Raw genomic sequence first — 14,683 nt, forward strand, 5'->3', positions numbered from 1 at the left:
CATGTTACCTTATATTTTGTGAGCATAGGAAAGGAGGCAGCAGAAGTGCTTTTGAAAACATTTCCACTGTAGTTTAATAAATGATCGACAAATACTATTGTGCTGAAGTATGCAATCATGTAGAATCCAAAAACTTTCGAGCCAGATTTTAGAGACCAAAGAAAACACACATAAAACAGACAAATCAAAGAAGAAAACATTCGCCCATGAGATGGTCACTTTGACAGTATGTTGACAAAGCTGAAAGCCACATGGGCCCTAATCATTTAGATAGTATTAGTTAGAAAACAACAACAACAACAACAAAGTCTTCCCCAAAGGAAATTCAGAGGGGGTTAAGGAAGAACTTTAAAACTAACCTGGCTCAGTAAAACCGTTCCTAAAACAATCTCTCCCACCTCAGAAGAGGTCGTCATCATCTGACTCCTCCAGGTGAAAGACCCACAACGTGAGGACTCCCCCACGTTCTGACTCAGGAGAGGCGACACCCCAAAATCACCCACAAGAAATGATCTTGCTGCAAATTGCAAGAGCATTTTTATTCAAGAGCGCTCTCGGGCCCATGGTCATACACCACGCAGGGGTAGAGGACTGTGGTGCCCCGACTAGCTGAGTAAGGGGGTATTTAAAGGAAGAAACCACAACTCAGGAAGGTGGGGAGGGCGTTGTTGGAAAATACCAAAAATACCAGTTAAGAGTCACAAGGAAGTGCAAAGTCACAAGTGTCAGGTTATCTCTCAAGACAGTTTCTAAGAGCCCCTAACAATCTAAGAGCCCCTAACAATAGCACATTTCATTGCAGGATCCAGTAATGGTCAGGGTGCCATTCTTTGAATTGAACCCAGGAAGCGGGTGGGTGGAGGAATGTCGCTATCTGTTTTATGACCAGCACCTGGAGCACTAAGCCACAAAGACCACACTCTCAAGCCTAAAAGCCTCGAATTTTGCTATACTTCTTCACAGGTACTTAATTGGGTTCCTTGCTCATCCAGATTTGGCTTGAGGAGCCACAGTGTCTTCTAAGTCCACATGGAAAACCTGTTCCTCTCCCTTAGGCTTCTTGCTCTTTGCACCTTTAGAAATTGCTTTCTCAAAATCAGAGTCAGAACTATCAGAAGAAGATGGCTTCCTCTTGCTACGGTTCTTGGTTTTGGCAGGAGCAGACTTTTCAGAGACATGATCACTGAAGGTTAAATCTGATTTGGTTCCCTTTTGCGCAGCTCTCTTTTTGGTACCTACCAGCAGTGGAGATTAAAGACTGGCTTTTTGTTGTCTTTTCACTCCCACAGTCTTTGGAGGATGGCTTTAACTGTTCAGTTTCAGCTCAGAAGTCAACAGCATGAGCATACTATCCTTAACACCACTTTCAAGATCAACCAACATGCAGCTTTTCTGTGGCTTCAGAGCCTTTTTAGTATCTTTTGGGGGGGGGGTGGACTTAGGTGGAGTAGCATCTAATGGAAGGAAATCTTCATTCTCATCCTTTTTTATCCAAACTTCAAAAATCTTCATCAGAGTCTAAATTCACTGTGAATTTGGCTTTTGCTGCAGCAATTCTTGGCTCTTTTTCTCAAGGAGGGACATCAAAATTACTTTCATTACTGTTCATACCTGACTCAGAATCAGACCAGGGGTTTTTCTTTTTTCATTTTTTGATAGGCTTAAATGGCAATGTAGATTGCTTCTTTGCTATGGTACCTGGCTCTCTCTTCTGCTTCTTCTCTACTCATTGCTGTAGGCCTCCTGTTTCAGCACCATCCTCAGCAGGGTTACCCTCAGTGTTTTCACTCTTAATTTTCTTCCTAATTTTCTTGTCTGCCTCAGCTTTCATCTCTATAGTCACTTGGGTGGGGGGGGAGGTTGTGGTGAATTGAAGGCTGGTATCCAGTTGAGCTGAGGTCTGAACCCCGGTGGTGATAACTCACCTTCATGACATGGTAGGCGCTCCCTTATGCTCCTGGAACTCTGGCCCCTGCCTAAGTTACCGCCCCCCCACAGCCCCCACAAGAGAACCATGGTCAGTAATCACATAGACAATGGCCCAAGCTTCTGACCTTCAGGCTAAACTCCTCCCTAGTTACCTAGCAACAGTAAAGACCATAAAAGGGGCTGTTAGGCTCCCATTTCACTCTCTTACTCTCTTACTTCTCACTCCTCACTCTCCCTGTCTCTCTCCCCTCTCTTTGTCTTCTCTCCCCTCTCCTTTCTCTTTGTCTTATCTCCCCTCACCTCTCTCTCTCTCTCTCTCTTTCTCTCTCTCTCTCTTTCTCTCTCTCTCTCTCGTTCTACCTTCTCTCTTTCCCCCTGCATTTCTATAATAAAGCTCTTAAACCATAGAGAGTCTCTTCTCCATCAAGATCTATTGCACACTATGGTCAGTGTTGGGAACCTCTTCCCTTATCCCTCTCTCCTATAACCCGGGGCTACTGGGTGTGGCCCTGGGGCCCCCAGGTCAGGAGCTGCCCCTTCTCCAGCCCCGTCGAGTGGGCTTAAATGCCCACCAGGGGCTGAGTGGAAAGCATCCAGCAGTCCTTCCACGCCTGCGTCTGCCTGCCCAGAGCACAGGAACTCTGGCTGGACCATATCCTCCCCTTCCCCCACTGCCCCAGGGCCCTCTTTTTTTTTTTTTCCCAACAGGGGGGCATGACTCTTTTTCCCTTAGGAGAAGGCAGGACTTAAGACATCTGCACTTTTTTCCCCTTTGCTTTCCCTGCCTTTCCAGGAAGTCCTACTTGTTCATCCTGTTTTTCTTTGGCTTCCACAACCTGTAGTTCTTCAATAAAAACAGCCAGAACTTTCTTCCACAAATCTGATGGATTCTTTTTCTTTAATGTGTTGAGCTCTTGTTTCTTCTCATTTCTTTGCACAGCTCTTCCATCTTCTCCTTGGTTAGATACCACAGGGGCATATCCAGAAGATAGTTGAAGTTTGGGCCAGACTCTGCTGCAGAGTCGCTGGTACTGGTTTCAGTGTTACTTTCTTAATTTTCTTCTTCATCTGGAACCATTTGCTGAGCTTCTCTCCAGGATTTCAAAGGGTCAGAATCATATCCTCTCTGAATGAGAGCTTTGATTCTTTTTTTAGGTTTATTTTCAGTGACTATTTTGCCATCAATTTCCCTTTAATATAAAGCAAGCTTGATTATTCAGTTTAGAAGATTCTGCACCAAGCATTCCTAGAAGCCATTCTTTTAATTTTAATTTTAATTTTTTTATTTTTTATTACATATTTTCCTCAATTACATTTCCAATGCTATCCCAAAAGTCCCCCATACCCTCCCGTCCACTTCCCTACCCACCCATTCCCATTTTTTTGGCCCTGGTATTCCCCTGTACTGGGGCATATAAAGTTTGCGTGTCCAATGGGCCTCTCTTTCCAGTAATGGCTGACTAGGCCATCTTTTGATACATATGCAGCTAGAGTCAAGAGCTCCGGGGTACTGGTTAGTTCATCATGTTGTTCCACCTATAGGATTGCAGATCCCTTTAGCTCCTTGGGTACTTTCTCTAGCTCCTCCATTGGGAGTCCTGTGATCCATCCAATAGCTGACTGTGAGCATCCATTCTGTATTTGCTACACCCTGGCATAGTCTCACAAGAGACAGCTATATCTGGGTTCTTTCAGCAAATTCTTGCTAGTGTATGGAATGGTGTCAGGGTTTGGAAGCTGATTATGGGGTGGATCCCTGGATATGGCAGTCTCTGGATGGCCCATCCTTTCGTCACAGCTCCAAACTTTGTCTCTGTAATTCCTTCCATGGGTGTTTTGATCCCAATTCTAAGGAGAGGCATAGTGTCCACATTTCAGTCTTCATTCTTCTTGAGTTTCATGTGTTTAGCAAATTGTATCTTATATCTTGGGTATCCTAAGTTTTGGGCTAATATCCACTTATCAGTGAGTACATATTGTGTGAGTTCCTTTGTGATTGTGTTACCTCACTCAGGATGATGCCCTCCAGGTCCATCCATTTGGCTAGGAATTTCATAAATTCATTCTTTTTAATAGCTGAGTAGTACTCCATTGTGTAAATGTACCATATTTTTTGTATCCATTCCTCTGTTGAGGGGCATCTGGGTTCTTTCCAGCTTCTGGCTATTATAAATAAGGCTGCTATGAACATAGTGGAGCATGTGTCCTTTTTACTGATTGGGACATCTTCTGGATATATGCCCAGGAGAGGTATTGCTGGATCCTCCAGTAGTACTATGTCCAATTTTCTAAGGAACCACCAGACTGATTTCCAAAGTGGTTGTACAAGCTTGCAATCCCACCAAAATGGAGGATGTTCCTCTTTCTCCACATCCTCGCCAGCTTCTGCTGTCACCTGAATTTTTCATCTTAGCCATTCTGACTGGTGTGAGGTGGAATCTCAGGGTTGTTTTGATTTGCATTTCCCTGATGATTAAGGATGTTGAACATTTTTTCAGATGCTTCTCTGCCATTCGGTATTCATCAGGTGAGAATTCTTTGTTCAGTTCTGAGCCCCATTTGTTTTTTAAAGATTTATCTATTTATTATATGTAAGTACACTGTAGCTGTCCTCAGACACTCCAGAAGAGGGCGCCAGATCTCGTTACGGATGGTTGTGAGCCACCATGTGGTTGCTGGGATTTGAACTCTGGACCTTCCGAAGAGCAGTCGGATGCTCTTACCCACTGAGCCATCTCACCAGCCCCTGAGCCTCATTCTTTAATGGAGTTATTTGATTTTCTGGAGTCCACCTTCTTGAGTTCTTTATATATATTGGATATTAGTCCTCTATCTGATTTAGGATAGGTAAAGATCCTTTCCCAATCTGTTGGTGGTCTTGTTGTCTTATTGACAGTTTCTTTTGCCTTGCAGAAGCTTTGCAGTTTCATGAGGTCCCATTTGTCAATTCTCTATCTTACAGCACAAGCCATTGATGTTCTATTCAGGAATTTTTCCCCTGTGCCCATATCTTCAAGGCTTTTCCCCACTTCATTCTCTATAAGTTTCAGTGTCTCTGGTTTTATGTGAAGTTCCTTGATCCACTTAGATTTGACCTTAGTACAAAGAGATAGGAATGGATAGATTGGCATTCTTCTACATGATAAAAACCAGTTGTGCCAGCACCATTTGTTGAAAATTCTGTCTTTCTTCCCCTGGATGGTTTTAGCTCCCTTGTCGAAGATCAAGTGACCATAGGTGTGTGGGTTCATTTCTGGGTCTTCAATTCTATTCCATTGGTCTACTTGTCTGTCAGTATACCAGTACCATGCAGTTTTTATCACAATTGCTCTGTAGTACAGCTTTAGGTCAGGCATGGTGATTCCACCAGAGGTTCTTTTATCCTTGAGAAGAGTTTTTGCTATCCTAGGTTTTTTTTTATTCCAGATGAATTTGCAGATTGCTCTTTCTAATTCGTTGAAGAATTGAGTTGGAATTTTGATGGGGATTGCATTGAATCTGTAGATTGCTTTTGGCAAGATAGCCATTTTTACAATGTTGATTCTGCCAATCCATGAGCATGGAAGATCTTTCCATCTTCTGAGATCTTCTTTAATTTTTTTCTTCAGAGACTTGAAGTTTTATCATACAGATCTTTCACTTCCTTAGTTGGAGTCACGCCAAGATATTTTATATTATTTGTGACAATTGAGAAGGGTGTTGTTTCCCTAATTTCTTTCTCAGCCTGTTTATTCTTTGTGTAGAGAAAGGCCATTGACTTGTTTGAGTTAATTTTATATCCAGCTACTTCACCGAAGCTGTTTATCAGGTTTAGGAGTTCTCTGGTGGAATTTTTAGGGTCACTTAAATATACTATCTTATCATCTGCAAAAAGTGATATTTTGACTTCATCCTTTCCAATTTTTATCCCCTTGATCTCCTTTTGTTGTCGAATTGCTTTGGCTAGGACTTCAAGTACAATGTTGAATAGGTATGGGGAGAGTGGACAGCCTTATCTAGTCCCTGATTTTAGTGGGATTGCTTCCAGCTTCTCACCATTTACTTTGGTGTTGGCTACTGGTTTGCTGTAGACTGCTTTTATCATGGTTAGGTATGGGCCTTGAATTCCTGATCTTTCCAAGACTTTTATCATGAATGGGTGTTGGATCTTGTCGAATGCTTTTTCTGCATCTAACGAGATGATCATGTGTTTTTTTTTCTTTAGTTTGTTTATATAATGAATTACGTTGATGGATTTCCATATATTAACCATCCCTGCATCCCTGGAATAAAACCTACTTGATCAGGATGGATGATTGCTTTAATGTGTTCTTGGATTCGGTTAGCGAGAATTTTATTGAGTATTTTGCATCAATATTCATAAGGGAAATTGGTCTGAAGTTCTCTATCTTTGTTGGATCTTTCTCTGGTTTAGGTATCAGAGTAATTGTGGCTTCATAGAATGAGTTGGGTAGAGTTCCTTCTACTTCTATTTTGTGGACTGGTTTGTGCAGAACTGGTATTAGATCTTCTTTGAATGTCTGGTAGAACTCTGCACTAAACCCATCTGGTCCTGGGCTTTTTTTGGCTGGGAGACTATTAATGAGTGCTTCTATTTCTTTAGGGGATATGTGACTGTTTAGATTGTTAACTTGATCCTGATTTAACTTTGGTACCTGGTATCTGTCTAGAAATTTGCCCATTTCGTCCAGGTTCTCCAGTTTTGTTGAGTATAGCCTTTTGTAGAAGGATCTGATGGTGTTTTGGATTTCTTCAGGATCTGTTGTTATGTCTCCCTTTTCATTTCTGATTTTGTTAATTAGGATGTTGTCCCTGTGCCCTCTAGTGAGTCTAGATAAGCGTTTATCTATCTTGTTGATTTTCTCAAAGAACCAACTCCTCGTTTGGTTAATTCTTTGAATAGTTCTTGTTTCCACTTGGTTGATTTCACCCCTGAGTTTGATTATTTCCTGCCGTCTACTACTCTTTTGTGAATTTTCTTCCTTTTTTTCTAGAGCTTTTAGATGTGTTGTCAAGCTGCTAGTGTGTGCTCTCTCCAGTTTCTTTTTGGAGGAACTCAGAGCTATGAGTTTCCCTCTTAGAAATGCTTTCATTCTGTCCCATAGGTTTGGGTATGTTGTGGCTTCATTTTCATTAAACTCTAAAAAGTCTTTAATTTCTTTCTTTATTCCTTCCTTGACCAAGGTATCATTGAGAAGGGTGTTATTCAGTTTCCACGTGAATGTTGGCTTTCCATTATTTATGTTGTTATTGAAGATAACATGTCCATGGTGGTCTGATAGGATGCATGGGACAATTTCAATATTTTTGTATCTGTTGAGGCCTGTTTTGTGACCAATTATATGGTCAATTTTGGAGAAGGTCCCGTGAGGTGCTTAGAAGAAAGTATATCCTTTTGTTTTAGGATAAAATGTTCTGTAGATATCTGTTAAGTCAATTTGTTTCATAATTTCTGTTAGTTTCACTGTGTCCCTGTTTAGTTTCTGTTTTCACGATCTGTCTATTGATGAAAGTGGTGTGTTGAAGTCTCCCACTATTATTGTGTGAGGTGCAATGTGTGCTTTGAGCTTTACTAAAGTGTCTTTAATGAATGTGGCTGCCCTTGCATTTGGAGCATAGATATTCAGAATTGAGAGTTCCTCTTGGAGGATTTTACCTTTGATGAGTATGAAGTGTCCCTCGTTGTCTTTTTTGATAACTTTTGGTTGGAAGTCGATTTCATTCGATATCAGAATGGCTACTCCAGCTTGTTTCTTCAGACCATTTGCTTGGAAATTGTTTTCCAGCCTTTCACTCTGAGGTAGTGTCTGTCTTTTTCCCTGAGATGGGTTTCCTGTAAGCAGCAGAATGTTGGGTCCTGTTTGTGTATCCAGTCTGTTAGTCTATGTCTTTTTATTGGGGAATTGAGTCTATTGATATTAAGAGATATTAAGGAAAAGTAATTGTTGCTTCCTTTTATTTTTGTTGTTAGAGTTGGCATTCTGTTCTTGTGGCAGTCTTCTTTTTGGTTTGTTGACGGATTACTTTCTTGCTTTTTCTAGGGCGTGATTTCCATCCTTGTATTGTTTGTTTGTTTGTTTGTTTGTTTGTTTTCTGTTGTTATTCTTTGAAGGGCTGGATTCGTGGAAAGATAATGTGTGAATTTGGTTTTGTTGTGGAATACTTTGGTTTCTCCATCTATGGTAATTGAGAGTTTGGCCGGGTATAGAAGCCTGGGCTGGCATTTGTGTTCTCTTAGTGTCTGTATAACATCTGTCCAGGATCTTCTGGCTTTCATAGTCTCTGGTGAAAGATCTGGTGTAATTCTGATAGGCCTGCCTTTATATGTTACTTGACCTTTCTCTCTTACTGCTTTTAATATTCTATCTTTATTTAGTGCATTTGTTGTTCTGCTTATTATGTGTCGGGAGGAATTTCTTTTCTGGTCCAGTCTATTTGGTGTTCTGTAGGCTTCTTGTATGATCATGGGCATCTCTTTCTTTAGGTTTGGGAAGTTTTCTTCTATTATTTTGTTGAAGATATTTGCTGGCCCTTTAAGTTGAAAATCTTCATTCTCATCAACTCCTATTATCTGTAGGTTTGGTCTTCTCATTGTGTCTTGTAATTCCTGGATGTTTTGAGTTAGGATCCTTTTGCATTTTGTATTTTCTTTGATCGTTGTGCCGATGTTCTCTATGGAATCTTCTGCACCTGAGATTCTCTCTTCCATCTCTTGTATTCTGTTCCTGATGCTCGCATTTATGGTTCCAGATTTCTTTCCTATGGTTTCTATCTCCAGCGTTGCCTCACTTTGGGTTTTCTTTATTGTGTCTACTTCCCTTTTTAGGTCTAGTATGGTTTTGTTCATTTCCATCACCTGTTTGGATGTGTTTTCCTGTTTTTCTTTAAGGACTTCTACCTGTTTGGTTGTGTTTTCCTGTTTTCCTTTAAGGACTTGTAATTCTTTGTCAGTGCTCTCCTGCATTTCTTTAAGTGAGTTATTAAAGTCCTTCTTGATGTCCTCTACCATCGTCATGAGATATGCTTTTAAATTTGGGTCTAGATTTTCGGTTGTGTTGGGGTGCCCAGGACTAGGTGGGGTGGGAGTGCTGTGTTCTGATGATGGTGAGTGGTCTTGTTTTCTGTTAGTAGGATTCTTACGTTTTCCTTTCGCCATCTGGTAATCTCTGAAGCTAGCTGTTATAGTTGTCTCTGGTTACAGCTTGTTCCTCAGGTGACTCTGTTAGCCTCTATCAGCAGACCTGGGAGGCTAGCTCTCTCCTTAGTTTCAGTGGTCAGAGTATTCTCTGCAGGCAAGCTCTCTTTTTGCAGGGAAGGTGCCCAGATATCTGGTGTTCGAACCTGCCTCCTGGCAGAAGTTGTGTTCCACTCACCAGAGGTCTTAGGATCCCTTGGGGAATCCTGTGTGGGTCCTTGCAGGTGTCCGGAGACTCCGCGGGCAAGGCACCCCAGTGCTGGAGTGGACCAGAAGGGACTTGTGCCCCAGCTCAGGCTGGGTTATCTGCTTCCCTAGTTAATGCAGTCTGAGGTCCCGCACGATTGCTTAGGAGCAGACGCTGTGTTCCACTCACCGGAGGTCTTAGGATCCCGTGGGGAATCCTGTGTGGGTCCTTGTGGGTGTCCAGAGACTCCTCTGGTAAGGCATCCCGGTGCTCGAGTAGAAGCCATTCTTTTTTTAACCCATAATATTTAAGCCTAAGCTCAAAGAAGTCTTTTAGAATATCTAACACAGTGTCATATTTCTTTAAGCAACCTACATGGTCAAAAATCACCATAGAGTTGAGAGTGAAACTAGTCTGGAGTTTGAAGACTTTGTGTAGTCTGACTCTCTCTGCCTCTGCCAATTTTTCTTCAGTCATCTTTAATGAGAAACTTCACATTGTTATCTGTATGGTATTCCCTATAGTCTGTTATTAGAGCGGGTGTCTTCTCAGTGCCATTCAACATGGGTTCTAGAACCTGTTCTTTATATGTCTGGGTCTATGTTCTGATGGGAAGCTTTGAGATTTTTATGGTTGTAGAATTCAGAATAACTACTTCTCCATTAATCACATATTGATTTGAAGCCAGTTCTTCAATAGTACCTTTGAAACTCGTATGACTTGGGAGCATGGGCAGAGGCTCTTCTCCATCCAAAAGCTGTCTGATATCATTTGCTACTTCATGAACATCAAAGTTGGGAATTTTGCAGGACCATCCAGTAACAATTCCCTTGGCACCATTTATCAGCACCATGGGTATAATAGGAATGTACCATTCAGGCTCAACACTTTGGTTGTCATCATATAGAAACCACAATATGTGATAATCTTTTGGAGGAAACAACACCCGAGCCAAAGAGCTCGGTGTATATATGTGTATATATGTACCTAGGACTAGCTGAGTCCTTGCCACCATGCAGCCTGGTACCAAACTGACCAATGGGCTGTAAAAGGTTCAAATTACTGCTGCCCACAAAATTCTGAGACAAATGGTCATTATCAGTGACATCTCACCATCCTGATAAGAGGGCATTTCTGCCACTGACCCAGTTGACTGGGCAACCTTCACTTCTCGATTGACATTCCATTGAAACAAGTAAACAAAACCTTTCTCTGACCTGATTTTAAATCAGGTCTACCTCTACCATAGATGGGATAAATCTTTCATTATCAGAGTTCCTTGTTTAGTCATTATAGGTCAGGCACATACTGGTTTTTCTGTAAAATAATCCTCAGGAAGGCCAAGTAACTTCTGCTGTCTTCTGTCTTCCATGAAATTAGTTCACCATTCCTTTTGATCAGTGACTTGTTTTTTACTAAAGGCCAGATTGATCGCAGCATCATCTTCAGGGCCAGAGTATTTGAATTGAATACGATGTCATTTCATATCTGCAAAATATTCCTTAGTTTTCTTTGATGTGCTGGTGCCCAAACCTTTGTAGTATTTGACTTTCCATTTTTTTATGTTTTGGAGTCAAACTCTTCCATTCTTCAAACTCAGGAAGACTATAGAATGCCACTTCTTGCTTATTTTTGGACACCTTTATATTGGGGGTGATAAATTCTTCTAGAAAATGATGTCACAGAAGAGATGTCCAATTGTGATGGATAAAATTGATCAGCAAGCCTTTGATGTGGGTACCATCTTGATCCTGATCTGTCATAATTATAATCTTCCCATAACAAAGAATTTTCAATGAATCTTCATCTTTATAGTTTTTCTTGTACTGAAGACCCACAATCTTGATTATATTGTTAATTTCAGCATTTTCTATGATCTGTTTATGAGAAGCTTCTCTCACATTGAATATTTTCTCCTCTAAGAGGAAACACCCAATATTTGTTCTTCCAACCACTCCAGGGCCTGAAACTGCCAGAGTTTTGGCTAAGTCTCCCTCATTCAGGATGAGTGTGCATTCTGTAGAGTTTTGGCTCCCTGCATCATTGGCATCATCAAGTTTAGGGATTCCCATGATTCTCTTATATTTTACAACTGAACACTTCTTGTTTAATTGAACTTGAGCCTTAAACTTCACTCATTTTAGTATGCTTTTGACAATACCGTAACCAATTGCAGCTTTGATGATTTTTTTTTTTTTTTTTTACTTTATAGACATGTTGATCCAAAGCTCTTGCCTTGTAAAGTCATGCTTTCTTTCATTTGAGAGTCTAAGGTTGGATTTTCGATTAAGGCATTTACAAAAATCCACATGTGATTTTTTTTACCCAGTGAGCCTTCACTGCATCACCACCCCTGTTCTTCTTTTCACCACATCAATGAGTTTACTCACAATCTGATCAGCTACATAGTCAACATGTCTTCTACTCTTAGAAGTAGCAATGCTGTTGATTAAGCTAATCTGCTGAAAGCTTTTCTCACTCATTGTTAAGCATACTTCCCACTGGGGATTTACTTGTTCCTGTACCACCTTCAGTGAGTTCCCAGTTTCATCTACCTTATCCTTCAAATACATATCGACATAACTGCGGAACCCTTTTACTGGCAGCCTATTTCCATCTTTAGTGGAACCAGTAATATCATATGCTCTTCTGACCATCAGTGCAATGGTATCTTTGTCCAGGCTTTGCATTTTAAACTTAGATAAATCAGGCTGGAATATGATACATGTATAATCTTGTCTAGTAAAGGGCTTGAGTTCCATGTCACCAGCTCTACCCATGTTATCCATACATGTCTGTTTGAACATTTTCTTGTATTCTCTACTGGCTGTTCCATAGTAAATTTGGTGCTGAATATGTTACACAGTTTAGTTCCATAGCCATTTTGATCACCTGTCACTTTCTTTTGTTTGAGAGTCTAAGGTTGGGACGTCCCATCGTCGTCATAGTTTCTGGAGGTCAGGTCCAAATATTAAACCTGGGACATATGTTTTTCTCAACTTTGTGTTCAACAACAGGGATTCCTTTCCCATTATTCCAGATACTAATTACATTATTTTCTGGATCAACTGTGACTCTAATACAAGACATTTTTGGGTTCCTTTGTTTGTTATCAGCAGCATTAACTAGAATCTCATCAAAGATTTTATACAAACCAGGAACAATAGTGACTTCCCTGTAATTAATGCCAACATTTCATCTTAAACCCACATTTGTTGGGTCACTAACTTCACAGAGCCAATGTAGGTTTCTGGGAGGAGCAGTATATGTTCCAGTTGTGTGTGTTGGTTTTTGTTGTTGTTGTTGTTGTTGTTTTCTTTTTCTGATAGATTCTTTCAATAAACAGTCTTTTCTCACCATCTTCATTTTTTTTTTTTTGTTGTTCATTAGCACATTTTCATTTACAGACTGCAGCCGTAACATCTCCACGGTCCAGAAGGGACTCGAGAATTCTGAAAGTGACAAAACCAGTGGGAAATGCTAAGCGACCTGAGACCTGGATGCTCCTCCACAGATGCTCATTGGTTAGGAGCTGACTCCTCTATTATTTGCAACGATAACTAATTTAGACTCAGGATGCCTTTGGTTTGGTGGAGTATCTTTGTAGTCCTCACCTAAAAGTAAAAAGCTATATATAAAAAAAGCATTTCTCATTAAGTTTAATGACTACCTTACTCACAGTGCTTTTCAATTTACTCCCTACAGGGTATTTTCTAGATATTACTATTTTTTCAGTGCATGTATATGATTGCGTGCCTGTGGTATTATCTCCAAGAACACCACTCACTTCCTATGGATCAGGTCTTTGGCTGGTACAAAACTCATCAATTTGATCAGTTTGGCTGACTTTAGGAACTCTTCTTCCTGCTTCCTCCGTTCTGGCATTATAACTTGGTATCACAATGGAACAGCGTTAAAAAAGAAGGCTCTTTAAATTTTTAATTGTGTATAGGCAGTGGGTATGTGCAAGTGAATACAGGTACCTGCAGAGGCCAGAGGCATAGCATTCACATGAAACTGGAATTACAATCATGTGTGAGTTGCTCAGTGTAGATTCTAAGAGTCCTCTGAAGGATCAGTGAGTTCTCTTAATTGCTGACCCATTTTTCCCCAAAATTTCCCCATGGGATCTGGAGATTGAGTGCAGGTCTTCATGCTTGTATAGCAAGCACATTATCCCCTGAGCCATTTTCACAGCCACAGATAAAACTTTGAAATCCATTCCTACTATTTAAATAGCTGAATGACACAGGTCATATTTCCTAGACTCGCTGAACCTAAGATTCTTCATTTGTGTACTGGTGATCACCAATATGCCAATGCATAGGACTATCTTGAGTATTAAACAAGATCATTCATGTAAAGCAGGGAGCACAATATTTATAATATTGCTGGTGACAAAACATCTCAAGTACTTGATTGTTATAGTCAGTTTTAATGTAACATGGGTAGTGACTAATTGCACTTTCAATTGTTTCTCTTAAAGAGCGGTTGTAACTAGAAAGCTTGAAAAGTTATTAATAGTCACATGTGCATAATTTATTTATTTATTAACTTAGAAATAAGAGCATTTATTTGTAGCAATTTATTAAGTATAAGTCCTCAAGAATTAACACTATTATGTGGAAACAAGTAGTAACTGAGGACACTAATAGCAAAGAAATTGACATGCACAATTTCCAAGAATACTAAAGTATATTACCATAACTGTTTTGAATATATAAAGAAGGAGATTATATATCTAATCTATCTTATATGTAAGACCTATAGACTGCCTGAGATGTAAATCTAGCATGGCATTGCTTTAAGATGTCTAGGCAATCCAGAACAATTTATTAAATGTCCAAAAACAGCCTTCTTAAAAGGACAGCATTTTTTTCTTATGAGTTGTATATGCATAAGCAATTGTAAATTTGAGAATTAATAGTATCCGAGGGATGAACAATCTTAGCAATTGTGAGCTCTGAGATATAATATTGACTATTAATATACAAATTAAGGTTTGATTGTTCAGCATTTTAAAACACCATCCACAGCACACAACTTAATTATCTGTGCTGAAGCAGGGGGAAGCTCAAAAGAATAAATGTGTGATCTAATTCACATCTACTTATTTCCCATAGAGGGGTTGTTTTTAAACATAACAAATGGGATTCATGCATGCATGAATTTATAAAAGATACAGAAGCATGCATAAAACAAATTTTAACTTATCTTTGGGATACTGTCAATCTTATTTAAAATGATGGTATGCAATAGATCAGTTATTAATATTCTGTAATAACCAAGTTAAATGCTGTTAGGAACAAGGGACAGACACTTTTTCAGGTTCCTAAGACACAATTTTAGCGCTATTCCAGCTTCTCGTGTTC

General features: G+C 40.0%; 1 pseudogene; it reads right to left on the minus strand.

Moving 5' to 3' along the window:
• Window positions 1-399: 399 nt before the first annotated feature.
• LOC110301394 (DNA topoisomerase 2-alpha-like) lies at window positions 400-12,734 on the minus strand (annotated as a pseudogene).
• Window positions 12,735-14,683: the final 1,949 nt, after the last annotated feature.

This window comes from Mus caroli, unplaced genomic scaffold, assembly GCF_978045245.1.
Source record: "Mus caroli unplaced genomic scaffold, Mus_caroli_1 scaffold_11, whole genome shotgun sequence".
NCBI classification, from domain to species: domain Eukaryota; kingdom Metazoa; phylum Chordata; class Mammalia; order Rodentia; family Muridae; genus Mus; species Mus caroli.